Source organism: Danio rerio, chromosome 5 (genome assembly GCF_049306965.1).
Source record: "Danio rerio strain Tuebingen ecotype United States chromosome 5, GRCz12tu, whole genome shotgun sequence".
NCBI lineage: Eukaryota > Metazoa > Chordata > Actinopteri > Cypriniformes > Danionidae > Danio > Danio rerio.
In genome coordinates, this window is record NC_133180.1 from 33,154,618 (window position 1) to 33,171,818 (window position 17,201).

The following is a 17,201-nucleotide window of genomic DNA, read 5'->3' on the forward strand; positions in this document are numbered from 1 at the left end:
ATTATTTACTTTCATTATTGCAAATATAAAATAAATCAGTCAAAAGAAATGAGTTATTAAAACTATTATGTTTAGAAATGTGTTTAAAAAAATCTCTCTGTTAAACAGATATAAAAAACTAACAGAGGGGCTAATAATTCTGACCTCAACTGTATATATCACATTACATTATCTGTTTTTCAGAATTTGCCCCAGGAGCTAAGTTTTTTGTTGTTGTTGCAGTTTTTGTTTTCGTGAATCTAATAGAGGTCGCTGTGTGTGCTTTTTGAGATCTTAAATTTCTCTTCCGAGTGTCATTTGTGCCTGCTGTTCTCATGTAAATCCACTGAGAGACTCGCTGTTGACTGACTGACTGACTTATCGACTGACCCACCCAACCAATAGTGTTTTCAGCAGCACTGTCTGACCCACCCGCCCACTTTCCTAAACCCAACCAACAGTTTTAAAAAGCAATCCAGAAAAAGAAAAGCTATTGTCAGATTTTTTCCACATTTTTAGATTTTACCACATTCTCACCCTTTTATTTACTTGTTGATTTTTTTTTTGGCTTCTGTTTTTGTCTTACCCGCTTTCTGGAACTGTTCTTCGCCGGACTCGAACCCTGTTGTCAACTCCTCTCTGCGTCTCAAGTCCATAGTTGAGCTACTTAATATACTACTAACAGCGGTAAAAGCAGTCCATATGGAATTAAGTGGTCAGCTGGTAAGAGCGAAAAGGAACGGTGTCGAACTGTAGCATAATTTGCGATAAACAGAAATATAATTAGGGCTACGTTTTTAAAATGATGGAAATCTTACTCACTTACTTAAGTAGTTTAAAACTTTAATGACGGTTTAAATATTGCACATGTTTACATGTACAGTATTTATATCGCCTCCAAAATTTGCACAACATCTGTAATGTACTGGTCAGCATTACTGTTTCTTGTCCTGTCTTGTCTTCTCCTTGTTTGCACTAAATGTTGCACAAACCTATTCTTATTTCATTTATTTTTATTTTATTTTATCTTATTTTATTGAATTCTCTATTTTTTATAGTAGTGCACAGTCCTGTGTTTTGTTGTCAATTTATTTTGTTTGATGTAGCACCTTGGTCCTGGAGGAACATTGTTTCGTTTCTCTGTTTACTGCACTGTATATTGTTGAAATCGCAATAAAGCCAACTTGACTTGACTTTCTTTTTCTAGTGAATTTATTTTGAAGACATTTTGAAGAATGTTGAAGAGGTTTCCAACATTCTTTTGTGTGTTCTACAGAATTAAGAGACTGTAGAAAGGTGAGTAAATGGCAGAATTTTCATCTTTAGTTCAACTATTTCTTTAATACTAACAGCTTTGCCATTCTGAGGCTGATCTCAGAGAGAAACTCCAGAGAAGTAGAAGTTATATTTTGGAGTCAAACAGGAAGTAGTAACTTCAGCTCAATTAACCCGTAGGCCTCCTTCTCTTAGTGCTCCAAACGCTCCCACTCTCCTCTGATCTCTCAAGGCTGGGAAACTGAGCTCTGGGAGGAGAAAATGAAGGAACGGGAACAGTAAAGGGGGTTGGTGGAAAACATGGGAACAAAGCAGGAATTTAAATGGAAGCCCTCAACCCCCCTCCTCTCACCCTCCTCCTCCTCCCTCCGCACCCCCCAGCCCAAATGCCTCCCAGCCCCCGCCGTTTCATGCGCCTGTCAGGGTTCTGCAGTGCGGGGGTAGCTGAACAGCCTGGCTTCAGGGGGAGTGTGGTACGATAAGGGTCTTCACAGCGTGTGTGGACGTGGGATGTGGCAGGGAGGGTGTTTTAGGGTCACGGCGAGAGCGAGATGTTGAGGTGAAAGGAATGTTTACATTATTGGGATCCCCCACTTGCTCTACCAAATGGGAAAAAAATCCTTCCAGGAACCTACCACATATCACCTGGCTCTGGTTTAGCCTCTTTGTTTGTGTGTGTGTGTGTGTTTGGTGTAAAGTCCATTAGCCCCCTAAATTCCAGCATGGTAGTCCAATAACCCACGTTCCAGAGAGGGGAGCTGTTCTCATGGCTAACCAAGAGTAAAGATTAACTGTAATACATGCAGCTCTATAAAACAAATGGCTTACGAGCACCTACCGGAGAAATTACCTTTCTGTTTTACAAGAGAAATGGTATACATCCTTCTCAACAGATGAGAACTGGTGATCTGTGGGAAACTGAAGCTCTTCACTTTGTTCCATGAGACAAATGTCCTCTAGAATTTCTATAACACAGGAATAGGAACCATTCAGAGCGCAAATATATCAATGGCAAAATCTATTTTTGGTCATGATTTATTATTGTGCATTATATCACAAACAACTGTAGTTTAGGGAAGTTTAAGAAAGGGACAATAAACCATTTTTTTATTTTTATTATTTGCTCTTGTATTACTCCAAACCTGTACGCTGAACTTTGTACTGTGGGCCATTAAAGAAGCTATTTTGCTTTAACAACAGGCAGTTAGTTATAGCAATTACTGAGCACCATTAATAGGAACTCCAAACATAGGCTCATTCTAAAAACATAGCCCAAAATTTATTTCTGAAGATCAAGAATTATGTAGCGTGTGATGAATTTCATTTTTAAAATGGACGCTACGAGGGGGTACGCGTTCCTTTTTTATGCTAGCAGCTGACCCCTTACCTCTTTATAGATGGCTTCCCCACTGTTACCAGCTTGTCCAGTAGCTCGCTATGTACATCGACGGACTTGACACGCAGAGAGGAGTTGACTGCAACGACGGGGGTTTGAGTCTGGCAATGAACGGTTACAGAAAGCAGGTAAGACAAAAGCCAAAAATTAAAATAATCAAGTAAATAACAGGGTCAGAATATAGTAAAATCTGACAATGTGGTAAAAATCAGGGGACTTTTCTTTTTCTGGATTGCTTTTATAAACACTGTCGGTTGGGTTTAGGGAAGTTGGTGGGTGGTTCAGTCTGAACTTTTAAAAACACTATTGGTTGGGTTTAGGGATGGGGGTGGGTGGTGGTATCAGTCGGTTGGTCAGTCAGTCGACAGCGACCTCTGGTGGATTTACCTAAGAACAGCAGGCGCAAATGACACACGCGAGAGAAATTTGAGACCTCACAGCATACACAGCAGCCTCTGGTGGATTCACAAAAACAAAAACACGTAGCTCCTAGGACGTATTTGTCGCTCTTTAGAAATGTATATAGGAGTAGATTTTCAGAATGACCCTGGATTGGATATAACTAAGCCAGTTGAAAATGGTGGGTGAAATATGTCAGGACTGAGGCTGTATATTTGTGTTTTCTGATAATTCAGATGGAATGCAAACATATGAGTTATGTGACTTAAAATGCACAAATAAATAATATGATATGAAATTACAAAGTGTGACAACTTGTAGTGGTAAAGGTTGAGGCTGAGAAAACAACGCAGCAAGGTGGCAGCTAAATAGCTCTAAAATGAACTATTCTGTATCTCTTGTAAGCATTTCAATTATTGTGCTGGTGTTTTATACCACATATATTCACCAAATCAACTAAATTAGTTCCACGAAATGAAGTTTCAATAACTGTTATTGTTCTGTGGTGCAAAGAGCACCAATAGTTATAGGAACTATCAGAAGGTTCGTTGAGTATGACAGACACTTCTTACTTCCATTATATTTTTAACCATTAAATTCAATCAAATGAAACAGTAACTTTTGGGTTACTAACATTCTTTAAAATGTCTTGTTTTGTATTGTTTACACATGTTTGGAATGACAAGATGGTGAGTAAATAATGCCAAACTATAATTCTTTTAACTATCCCTTTAAATCAAGTAGAAATCTGATGACAAGGTTTAAGACCTTTAGTAATAACACGATAATAAAACATCCAAGTCTCAGAAATCTATGAATCAAAGAGTCACTAGCTTCTCTTCGTCATATTGTTTTGAGATTAGCCTCCTCTCCTCCTTCCACATAATAGTAACGGAACCTGAAAATGTGTATCAGGAAAGCAGTCATCTCCTTCCATGAGTTCTCTCCTACACCCACTGTTTCCCCCTATTACACAGAAGCCTTCAGGAAGTGCGTCATAACTAAGGAAGTACTTCCAGGAAATGGAGCCAAAGCACAAAAAAAGAAGGGAGGATACAAATATTCTGAATGGCCATCTTATTTTGTTGCTTACTTCTTTTATCAAAAGGTGCAAACAAAGATAAAAGTCTCACTAAGTCCAAAGATCCTTGAATATAATCACATCTGAAACCAAAGCAAAGTAGTGGTGTGACATCAAGGTAGGTTAAAACCAGTGAGATCTCAGTTGTGCAGTTGTGACTGTAAACCTGTGGTGGTGCTCTCATTTCAACTCACAGTAATGTGATTAATGTAGTAGCAGCTATTCACCATCAGGTGGCACTGTTAGTTAGGGCACTTTCCAGTGTTTTTGACCCAGCCCTTGCCCAGTACTCAGCGCTGCTAGCAAAGGAAGAGATGAAGTGGACTATTTGGCCCATAAAAAGTACATGGGCTGAGTTCAGTGACTGGAAATCACAGAGGAGATAGGGCAGGGAGCGGAGGTGAGTCAACCTCATCTGCCACAGCAGGACTCATGCTTTTAGCACCAAAGCACTCATCAACACACTTTGTCAATTTAAAAAAAATTAAAGTTGTTCCTGTTTACCAACTATAATTCTTGTAACAAATTCCATGAGTTTCTTGGATCAATGACAAGAAATTGCATTCAACCGTAATGCCTCAAAAATGTCACTGTACAGTTCTACGCTGCTCAACCTCAAGCCTGGGTTTTGTGTGTTTGTTCTCCAAGTTAAACAGCCAACCCTTATGAACACAACTTTTAGAAGCTCAAATGAAGTTATTCTACCAGACTTTATGTTGTTGGGGTGCTTTGGCGAAACGTAGAGGCATAAAGAAGAGCTGGATGGTTGTGTACTCTAGGCAAAACTGTCTCTGACAGAGTTAGCTTTAATGTGTGCTCTAAAACCTCTTCAGCTCCAGAGCAGCACCGCTCTTGTTTACCAGGAAGAGACTGACGTGGGATGTTACATAAGATTGAGTCTGCCTTTCACAAAAAGTAGTAAGGGGCAATCTTTACAACCTGCTTGTTGTATGTTAAGTAGGCTACACCAGCCTAGGAAGCAGTATCACCTTCTGTGTTGGGTGTGTGTTGTGCTAAATAGGCTGAATGTCTCTGAAGGGTGTGGCAAAGCAGGCATGTGAGTGTGTGTGTGTGTGTGTGTGTGTGTGTATCTATGTGTGTGTGCGTGCGTGCATGCGTGTGTGTGTGTTCACATGTGTTGTGCACTCACTGCCGGAAATTTAATCCAAAATTTCTTACTACTGATATAAAATTCTTATTTTACAGCCAAGTTGAAAAGGTATGTTGTGTATACTGTAAACTCACACTTTTTGGTCACATCAATAACCCATGATTATTTTTTTCCTATTTAAAATATAAAAATGTTTACAGAGTGATATTTTAATGATCCCTTAACTTTCTGATCAGTTGTTTTACAAAATATGTTTTAATGTTTCAATATAATGTTAATATATGCTTTCTTTGTGAATTTATGTTTTGAGTTTTTATAATAAATGTCACATCCATGACGTTGGAATTGCTCCCATACTTTAGTATAAGTCACAAACTTCTGGTTGGTCTTTCATTACTATAATTTTTAGCTTTTTTTTCAAGTATGAAAACATTTTTGCACCTAATGTCCAGTCACCTTATAACAGATAACTGTGATTGACTGTTTGTATAAGTATTCTTTGTTTATATGGACTGTTCCACAAAAATGTTACCACAAAGGAAGGACAATTCTGAAGACTAAAAAAGGTACCTTTTTAGCCTGGAAAAATTTAAAATGCAGGGGCCTTAAAGGGCCTAGGGCTCAGAGGAACCAGATGTTCAGAGGCATAATATCTCAAAATGAACCAAAGTATAAACCACAATGTGGCATTCACTTCTATTAAATGTATTCATTTATGATCAGTTTAACTCCATCTGCATATCTTTTAGCTTGAAACATTTTATGATTTCTCTATATTCATTCATTTTCTTTTCGACTTAGTCCCTTTATTTTTCTGGGGTGGACACAGAGGAATGATCCGCCAACTTATCCAGCATATGTTTTACACAGCCGCAACCCATCACTGGGAAACATCCATACACTCTCATTCACACTCATAAACAGATAATTTTAGCATACCCAATTCATCTGTACCACATGTCTTTGGATTTGTAGGGGAAACCGGAGCACCTGGAGGAAACCCACGCCAATACGGGGAGAACATTCAAACTCCACACAGAAATGCCAACTGACCCAGCCGAGGCTCGAACCAGCGACCTTCTATATATTCTTCTATATATATATTTAGGGGAATAATACTTAAATATTTAAACAATATAAAATCTGTACAAAATGTAGTTTAGTTTGTTAGACAACAAAAATAATGTTAGCCTATTGTATATTTAACCGATCCAATCTATGTTTACATAAGTTTACTAAGCTTGCTAGTACAACTTAAACATTTGGTTGTAAACTTTACTCCCTTAAAACATGATTAACAATGATCTGTTTTCATGACAAAAGTAAAATTGTAATATCAGGCTATAAACACTGCTCAGCATATAATAATATTTTCTTTAAAATTATTACTTTCTACAGGATGCTTTATAATAATATTTTTGTGTATATAGATTAGATTAGTCGGTACCAAAGACAAAATTGGATCTAACAAAAAAAATTTAAATCACAGTTCAAAAATTAGTACACCCAAAATAATATGTGGGAAAAAAATATTAAATACAATTTTAATAAACAGGAAAAATTAAGAGAAACATAATATAAAAATATATAAAATGTTTTATTATTTTGCAATATCTCCTTTGAAGTTAAATGTAACATCTTTCTATTCCTAAAGATCTTAATTGACCAAACTCTTCATTTAATGGATATGCCTGTTCAAAAAAATAGTTTTGTTTAAACGCACCAAAATAAATTGTTTACATTCACTGAGAAATGGTTGAAAAAATATTAATTCAAGGGGTGAATTCATTTATGTATATATCCAATGAGTGGATCTCTAATAATATTATACTACACTATACAGTGGATCTCTAACAAAACAGTTCAAAATCGTTCTAAAGTTCTAACAAGGGCAATACGGTGGCGCAGTAGGCTGTGATGTCGCCTCACAGCAAGAAGGTCGCCGGTTTGAGCCTCGGCTGGGTCAGTTGGCATTTCTGTGTGGAGTTTGCATGTTCTCGTGGGTTTCATCCGGGTGCTCAGGTTTGCCCCACAAGTCCAAAGTCATATGCTAAAATTGTCCATAGTGTATGTGCGTAAATGAGAGTGTATGGGTGTTTCCCAGTGATGGGTTGTAGCTGGAAGGGCATCCGCTGCGTAAAACATATGCTGGATAAGTTGGTGGTTCATTCCGCTGTGGCGATCTCAGATTAATAAAGGGACTAAGCCAAAAAGAAAATGAATGATTGAATGAAAGCTCTAACACTTAAAAAAAATTCTTAAAAAATTGGTCTTATAAATTAGTCCTGGAACAAATTTGTGTCAGAAAGTTGGTGCTGCAGTCATGAAGTGTAATAAAGTGTGTAATGACTTTTACCCAAGATCCCACAGGGATCACATAGTACATGCTGATGCACAATATATTGGTGATGCTATCATTATCTGCCAATAATTTTTTACTTAATATTATCTGTATTGACATGATATGTAATTAATTTATTGGCAGATTCATTATCTATTTTTTCTGATGGTTGTTCCAGTTTAGATGTGTGCTGCTCACCATAAGGGTCTTGATCAGTGCCTTGGACATGATATAATACAGCTAATGTGTGCTTTATAAGAATCTTTCTCAGAAAGAAGACATGATGTTGGCAGTGTTTGAGTTCATCACTGAAAAAAGACAGGATTGAGAATGATTTTGGGATAATAAAGACCTAGAAGTTTTCTTTAATGTCACCTTGTTTTCTATGGTTTAGAATCTAAAATAATATTCATTCTCCACCACATCTGTGTTTTGTTATCAGACACAGAAATACACACAAAGATTGATCTGCTTACACGAGTTATTGACTTTCAACAAAATAAAAGAGTTGCTGATATCAGATCAAATTTCCATATTGTAAAAGATGTTAAAAAATGTAGTTTGTGTCTGTATTGATCAGATGTAATGATCAGATGTGCTCCAACATTAGGCACATTCAAATCAAGACTGAAAACACATATGTTTATCTGTGCCTTTACTGAATGAGCAATATGCTATGTCCAACAGATCGCAATATTATGTATTATCAATTTTATTCTTTGTTTTTATTTTATTTTAATTGTCTCTTTTATTCTTGTTTTATTACTCAATGAAAAGCACTTTGAATTACCAATGTTTATGACATGTGTTCTATAAGTAAACTTGCCTTGCCTAGTATTCAAACATTGTTTATGTACTGTAACAGGGAGACCATATTGAACATAACACAATTGTTATTACAAGTCAGTACTTTTTATTTTAAGAAAAAGTAAAATAATTAATTTTTAAGCATTTTATGTGCCTACAAAGACAATAACACCAGCAGAAGCAGTGTGTGCATTTTAGCTAGCTTCGCAATTGTGCCAAATGCTACTGTGTAAACAGCCCTATTTCTTCAGTGTTTGAAACTACCCTGGTATAAATAAGCATGGAGAGTAATGTTACAATACTTAATTTTATCTATTAAGGAATATTTTTTTTATAATAATGTGAATGTTATTTTTCTATTCTAACATTTAGGTCAATGTTTAGAGTAAATGCTGCAAATCAAATTAAATGAGGTATAAATAAAATGTAGACTTTTAAAACAGAATTTGTAGTAAACTGATTCTTTCATTCATTTTCCTACGGCTGAGTTTCTATTTCAGAGGTTCCCACAGCAGAATTTACTGCCAAGTATTCCAGCAGATGTTTCACGCAGTGGATGCCTTTTCAGCTGCAATCCAGTACTGGGAAACAACCACACACACTCATTCACACACACACACACACTACGGACTATTTCGTCTATTCAACTCTCCTATACCTAAAGTTGTTTAGACTACTATATGTGTTTTGAGAGTGGGGGAAACCAGAGAACTCTGAGTAATCCCACGCCAACATGGGGAGAACATGCAAACTCCATACAGAAATGCCAACCGGCCTAGCCTGGACTTGAACCACTGACCTACTTGCTGTGAGGCGACAGTGCTAACCACTATTAAACCTTATTATTTATGCACAGAGACTAGGCTACATCCACACAAAGCCAGAGCTATCCTTTTTTTTTAAAATTCTGTAATTCTTTTACAGAGATATACAAAAATGAGAAAGGCACACAGTTAAACCTCGCATGCTACATACAAATCACAAAGAAGATGAACTTGGGCTGGGCAATTTGGCCTAAAATCAAAATCTCGATTAATTGAAGATTTTAACTCGACTGTAGTTAATAACTGATTATTTTATTTTTTGCCCCCACAGTTCACTGACAGGTTTTGTACAATAGACATGCACACATATTACAAGTAAGTGATTTCTGAATGAATTACTTGATTTTAAATTACTGAAGGAAAAAAAAAACTATTATCTATTATTATTTATTGAACATCGACTATGAGCAACTGTAATTAAAACACACATTGCCTAAAACCAACAGTCTAACAACAAGCTAAATTGACCGTAGTGTATGTGTGTGTGTGTGAATGTATGGATGTTTCCCAGTGATGGGTTGCATCTGGAAGGGCATCCGCTGCGTAAAACATATGCTTGGTGGTTCATTCTGCTGTGGCAACCCCAGATAAACAAAGGGACTATGCTGAAAAGAAAATGAATGTATGAATTTTCTAAATATAGAAATTAAGCAGTATTTAAAAAAAAATTAAATAACTCTTGTATATCCTGATAATAATGTTTTAAACAGTGCTTTTTTGAATCTTCTGTAAACAAATATTTTAATGTAAATTATAATTTTGTTGTAACAGACAATATGCCATCTCAAGGCATATCTGGCGCAGCTTCCAATCTTCATCAATTTAATGAAAACGTTCAATGTGTAGTTACATTTTTTGAGAGGCTTGCGGGTATACAACCCAACGAAGGCTGTGCCGTACCATACCCGTGCATTCGACGCAGAAGTACAAATCAGCCTTAATACTGTGTTCACACCAGATGCGGTGTGCATGGATAAATCATGCTATTCGTTTGTAAATAGACGTGTGAACATTTTGAGTTTACTCGCTTCATTCGCACATCAAATTCACTGAGCAATAAACATGGATTCACGTCATGGGCGGGGTATCTGTCTGTCCGGTAACTCTACATTCATTGCCAAATAGCTAACATGGATTTTATTTAGAGAATAGCTGTGTTACCGTGCTTTAGGAAGGCTGATAATCAGCGTCGATTCTTTTGAAGCCTTGTCTGAGTCCACTAGATCCATTCAGAGGTGCACCCAGCCCTGTGAGTTCATCTCCTCTAGAAACTGTACCTGGATCATGGAAGCTTTCAGCGGTGCTTCAGACTGAGCCAAGCCCAGTTTGATTAGATATTGACCGGTGTCGGCAAGAGGATTTTCCCCCGGGACACCAACAACAGGCACTACGTCATAATCATGCCCCTACATAACGCATTGCAAATGTCCACTGAAGTTTAGATTTTCCAACTCGAGCGATTCAATCGCAAAAAAACTTTCAACTGCTGCAGCTCCATTTGTGCGAATCGCATCATTCAATTCGCCTTATTAGTGCGTATCGCGACACAGGATGTCTATTCGCATCTTTCCATTGACTTAACGTGTAAATCACTCTTGCTTGATGCTTCATCCGCATCTGGTGTGAACCCAGCATAACAGTGCAGGGTCATGTGTCTCCACACAAAGTGGGAAAAGTCATTGAAAAAAATGACCTGTAAAAAATTTGACCGATTATAGATTCTGAATGTCGATTTTGATTACTTTTCAATTAATCGCCCAGCCCTAATGGCGAATATTTTTTTGTTAATTTATTACGCTTAATAGCTGCTGCAGCATGAATGTGTATATACAGTTGTCCACTAATGTTGTTGTCGCTGTTACTTGTAGTAGTGCTGTCTGACTAGGGTCGATGTGTGGGCTGACGACACCATTGTTTCACAAAATATACGGTTTGGCAGTTCACATGAAAATGCTATGGCCTCGTTTCATTCTCCCAAAAGATGTATTAATGCCTATTCAATTTAGTTTTTATTTATTTATTTGTTTTTTTGCGTCTCTGTGTGGATGGGGCATTAAATGTTTAATGTTAGTTAAACTGATGACGTAACAATTTACTGTGCGTTACAACACATCTCCGACCTCCAAAATACACAATGGTAAGTTTTAAGATCTGATGACATTCGCTGTAAAACAGCAACAACACAGAAAATCAGGCAATTTTTCATAGCGCTATCGTTAATGTGACTCTCTAAAGTAAAATTGTCCTCTCTCCCCCTCCCTTCTGGTGAGTCAAACTGTAACATTTCCTTCTCCATCTCAACTGCTTCGCTGTTTCTCTCTCTCGCTCGCGCGCTAGCTCTCTGTTTGGAGATTAAATGGGCATCCTGCCAGTTTTTCATATTTCCTGGCAGCAAAGGGGCCAGCCAACTTCCTGGAGGGGAGGGGCTTACTGAAAGGTTACATTTGCACAATGTGCCTATGGAAAAACACAGAACAGGAGAGAGGGGAGGGGCAGCAGGGGAACAGAGAGGGTGAGAGAAAGGGAGGGGGAGCTTGAGAGAGCGTTAGGCAGCTTGGGCTAAACTAAACGACTCCACCATTCTGCTGTGCTCGGGTAATGGAAAAAGCCCTCCAGGGGAATATTCAGCATGCAAGAGTATCGAGTTGCTCTCCATCATTACAATGCTGCCTAACACCCCCCTTCACCCCCTTTCGGTCCCTCCCCCGCAACAGCCCCCCACCCACCCCCTCTCCTCCATCCGAGCTTCATTTTTCCCTCCTTTTTCTCCTATCCATGCGTCTGTGAAATAGAAAGGCTTTCTGGGAGGCTAGCTGAGGGCCAGGGAGAGAGGTTGTTTGAGCCTAGCCTATTTGAAGTTGGTGTAAAGGTGTTCATGCACCGGTGTGTGTTGGTGAGCTGGTTGGTTGGAGCTGCAGTGTAGTTGCGCTGGTTCACATGCGAAGGAAACAAGCATCCTTGTCATTGTCTATTCATAGAATGTGATGACAGAGAGCATGAGCAATGGAGATAGAATAAAGAACAGTTACTGTTAAGTAATTTCGTTAATTAAAGCCTTAGTTAGAAGAATCCGGCTTGGAATGGCTGAGAAAATGTGTTGTTACACCAAGATAAATGCTTAGTATGATTGAATGTTTTCATCTGAATGAACAGCTGTTCTACGACTAGACTGTCACAAACATTTGTCAGGAATTTTTGTTGAGGATTTATTTTTGCTCTGTGTTGGGCTTTGTTGAGATTGGACAGTATAGTGAATTGACAGGAAATTAAGTGATAGTGAGAGCTGTACGGGATCAGGAAAGGTCCCCAAGCTGGGACTTGAACTTGAGTCAGCGAGGCAGTGGTTTCGAAGCATTGGATTAACAAAAAATACAAAATTACGTAAAGGGTGCTGCACACCAAATGACAAGCACAGCACCTTTAAAAACGGATTATATTGGTGGTGATACACAGTGGCTGGTACCTAACCCCAGAAGCATGTTTAAGAGGTTAACATGTGTTAACATGGTTATCTTTTGTTGAAATTAAAATGAAATAACGTTAATTGATGAATGTGATCTGGTTCAAGTCCTACACTGCAAAAAATGCTTTTCTTACTTAGATTTTTTGTCTTGTTTCTAGTCCAAATATCTAAAAACTCCTAAATCAAGAAGAATTTTCTGGACAAGCAAAACATATTGTCTTGTTTTGAGAAATAATATGTCCATATTAAGTGAGTTTTTCCTTAGAACAAGCAAAATAATCTGCCAATGGGGTAAGCAAAATAATCTTACGTCAAAAAAAGAAAAAAAAACAAGATTAATTTGCTTACCCCATTGGCAGATTATTTTGCTTGTTTTAAGAAAAAAACTCACTTAATATTGGCATATTATTTCTCAAAATAAGACAATATGTTTTGATTGTCTGGAAAATGCTTCTTGATATAAGAAATTTTAGATATTTAGACTAGAAACAAGACAAAAAATCTAAGCAAGAAAAGCATTTTTTGCAGTGTAGATGGGCCAGGTGGCATTTCTGAGTTGTGTGGGTTTCCTCCGGGTGCTCCAATTTCCCCCACAGTCCAAAGACATGCAATATAGGTGATTTGAATTGACTAAATTGGCCTTACTGTATGAGTGTGTGTATAAATAAGAGAGTGTATGGGTGTTTCCAGCACTGGAGCTTCCTGAGGTTGAGTACTCTCAGGGCATACTCACACTAGGTATAGTTGCCTTGAACTGTGCCAAAGCGCGATTGTCCCCCTTCCCCTCTCCCCGACGGCCTGTACTCACACTGCATTTTGCCTTCCAAACCTGAGCATGCTTACGTCATCAATGATGTGACTGTTCAGTTTAACAGGAAGAGAAGCAGTCTTGCTCAGGACAGCAGAGGTTGCTTTAGTTATATTGCTTTAATAATTGAGGATGCAGTGACACGCTGTCAAATATTTTGCCGATCAGATCAACCACTTTTGAAGCACATAAATGTTCACGAAAATCTTCGTGCTGCACATATTATGGCCCGTTTACATTGAGTAGTACAGTATGGTACTGTACGGGTTGGTATGGGTCACCTTTATCAGGCTCGCTAAATGCTATGCTATAAATGCTTTTCGATGCTAAAAGGGTACCAATGGTACTTTTTTGGTGGGCGTGGTGTAAGACAAAGTTTCATACATAAATACTTATGTATAAATGTTTATTACCAACCTTTCTATCTAGGTTCAAAAACAACACGCATCATAGACTACAGTCAGAGCAAACCTCTAATGTGTCTTTAATCTTCAGCAGCATGTGTAGCCTCTTGTTAGAAAGTAATTCCGTCTTTGCAAGTTCATAATAGTCCAAAAGGCGATGATCATAGTTAAACAGGGCAGTTTATCGATGTTTTAGGTTGTTGAAACAATCATTAGCTCCTTTGTTTTTTTCTGGCTTCTCCTTTGTTTTTTCGCAGGTCACTCTCGCGTTTGTTCATTTCTGACAGGATCGGCTGTCATAATCATTTCAATAATCACATGCATGTTATAATCATCAGCACAAGAAGTTTGTTATTTCAAATATCGACGCTCTTTGGAGAAAGTGAAACAGCTTGAGCTTTAGACAACCATGTAAAAAACTACGGGGCACATTGTTCATCAAGATAATGACAAGGTTTGTTTGAGCTCGGGTCGACCATGGCTCGTTATTATATGTATACATTATTATGGTGTAATGTCTCATCTGTGTATTTAAAACATGGCAGCTACTTTGTTTTCATTCTGGCTTATCCACAAGCGAGTGCCATATTTCTGTAAACCAATAGCGTTCAGTTGTGCATCTAGCTCCGCCTTTTGATACCCTTTTGCTTTGCTAGGAACCCTTTGCAAAGGGTACCCAAAAAGTGGAGTTTGCCTATAGAGTACAGTTTGCCTTTAGATACCTTTTGACAGTGGAAACAGCCATATCATACCGTACTGTACCGTACCACTAAGTAGCTGAAGGTGCAGCTGACAAACAGTGAAGGGTTTCCATCTATAATAAACTACGACAGTTCGCGTTTATTGAAAAGTAAGAATGATTATTAAATCCATATGAAACAATCGCTTAAAAGTAACGTTGCATCTACAGTTCTGGATCTGGCACATCTCTTCCAACTGGGCCAGGGCCGGCTAACTGAACTGCGCCTGAGCACGATTTGGGGCATTCACACTTGTCAAACAAACTGAAAAACACACCTGGATATGGTTTGGATGGCATAGTGTGAGTGCACCCTCAGTGCAAGCTCGCGGCTGGAAGAGCATCCGCCTCATAAAACTGTTGCCAGACTAGCTGGCGGTTCATTCCACTGTGACAGCTCCTGATAAATCAGGAACTAAGCTAAAGTGAGTGACTGAGTGATGAATGTGAATATAACGTGCACATGCATCGCACACATTGCACAAATATGCAGTTTCTAGCTGTGTTGACATGCTACTATCCTTCCATTACTTATTTGTTTAATTAAGAGATGAGCACATGTAGCTTTGTGCCATGTTAACTGTATATATATCAAGCAGTAAAACTGAACATTACTGTGACAAAAAGCAAACAAACTACAAGGCTAGCTGTCAAAAGAGGACTGATGGAACGTTGCTGTGCTCCACTACACAAATTGAATTGTTGTAGAATAAAGTGACAGTCACATTTGACTTGTGTCAGTCACACATGACATTTCATTCTCCAAAATCAACAGCTCGTATCACACGTCATACTTCATTATGATATTTCTGCATCCCTGATGGTGGATGTGATATGTTGATCCTGGAACATCATTTTTATTCCAAAAAATCTAATCCATACCTAATTGCTACCCCTAAACCAAACTCTAATTGTAAATTATTACCATAATCAGGGGGGTGTTAAATAACAACTATGTAGAAGTTTAAAACCCTAAATGTAAGCTTAAACTTTGCTTAAACTGTAAACTTATTACTTAAATCTGATTCGCTTATTGTAATACTGTTCCAGGATCAGCACAGATGTCCTACTTAAAATAAAATCACACTAACCTAATCACACTAACCTAGGTCCTGCACAAGTGCAATAGTATTCAAGTGTAGTTTTCAATCCAATGAAATGCTTTTAAGGCAACAAGATGGCGCAGTGGGTAGCGCTGTGGCCTTACAGCAAGTAGGTCGCTGGTTCAAGCCCCGGCTGAGTCAGTTGGCATTTCTTTGTGGAGTTTGCATGTTCTCCTCGTGTTCACGTGAGTTTCCTCCGGTTGCTCTGGTTTTCCCCCACAGTCAAAAGACATGATGAATTTAATGAGCTAAATTGGCCAGAGTGTATGTGAATGCAAGAGTGTATGGGTGTTTCCCAGTTCCGGTTTGCAGCTGGAGGTGCATCCGCTGTGTAACACATATGCTGGATAAGTTCATTCCGTTGTCCCCTGATTAATAAAGGGACTAAGCCGAAAACAAAATGAATGAATGAATGAAAGAAATGCTTCCGTGTCCTCTTAATCAAATACGAAAAGGTAAATCAGGCCTCCCTGGAAGAAGAGGCTGCTCAATGGGACTCTTATTGTCTACATTAAGAATAAATAAATCTATAAATCCCTTGAAGATGTTGAAATATATTTTCATTACATACCAAAACAAAACTTACGAACCAATGTTCATTTGCTGCTATTTTTTTACAGGAACCAGCCCCTTTTCTGTGTAGTCTTGTATTTGGCAGTAAACACTGAAATTACAAAATTCTTCAGAGCTGTTTGAGAACATTTCAATTTTGTTTGACTGACCAGAAGTCTTAAATAAAGCATTGCTCAGCTCTTTTTGTTTAGTGGCCATTTTCAGCTCTTTCATAAGCACCACCTACTGTCAGAAAAAGAATTTTCCTTCAGCCCACCTGCCATTTTTCTTCCGACAGGTCTGAATAGATACACAATATCCTGTCATTACTTTCTCCCTCACTCTATTGAAGTTCTCCCTTTTATGATGTTGCTGCCGAAAAGAAAGGAGGATATTTTGAAAAATGTTTTTGCCGATACAATGCAAGTCAGTGCTATCCAATTTTGTTGTAATCCTTTTGTTGTGGTATGAAAATTTCTTCTTGTATGTTCTATAGATAACTTTTGGATGCACAGAGATTGCAACACTGTTTATTTTTTTCAGTGATGGTCTATAGTTCAAAAAGATACGTGAATACAATCCACAATCTGTGATTGGCTATATATTTAGGTTCAACAGTTTAACCTTGTCTATGTAGATGTTCCTCAGCCCACAGATAGAAACTGAATCTGACATAAAGACTTTTTTACGGTATAAAAGGAATAAGTGAGATAATGATTTTAGACTCAACTTGGACAAGAAACTTGATATGCAAATTGCATTAAAAGTTTCTGATATGTCTTTCTTGGACAGAGGAAGATTTATTTATGGATATGCGCTGATCTTCCTGTGTTCATCTTTTACGTAATCGTCATCTGTGACAAAATAGCCTTCCTCTAATGATGATAGTCATGATATTTCTAAAGCCAGGCGTACTGCA

At 38.0% G+C, this 17,201-nt stretch overlaps 1 protein-coding gene across 1 annotated transcript in view; it reads right to left on the reverse strand.

Annotated features, from left to right (window-relative positions):
• The window catches only part of ntmt1 (N-terminal Xaa-Pro-Lys N-methyltransferase 1), a 46,122-nt gene extending 35,619 nt beyond the window's left edge, over positions 1 to 10,503 (reverse strand). The window contains exon 1 of the mRNA XM_073950093.1: positions 10,375 to 10,503. The gene's annotated coding sequence lies outside the window, so the exon portion shown is untranslated. The remainder of the gene's footprint in view (positions 1 to 10,374) is intronic.
• Between the last annotated feature and the right edge of the window lie 6,698 nt (positions 10,504 to 17,201).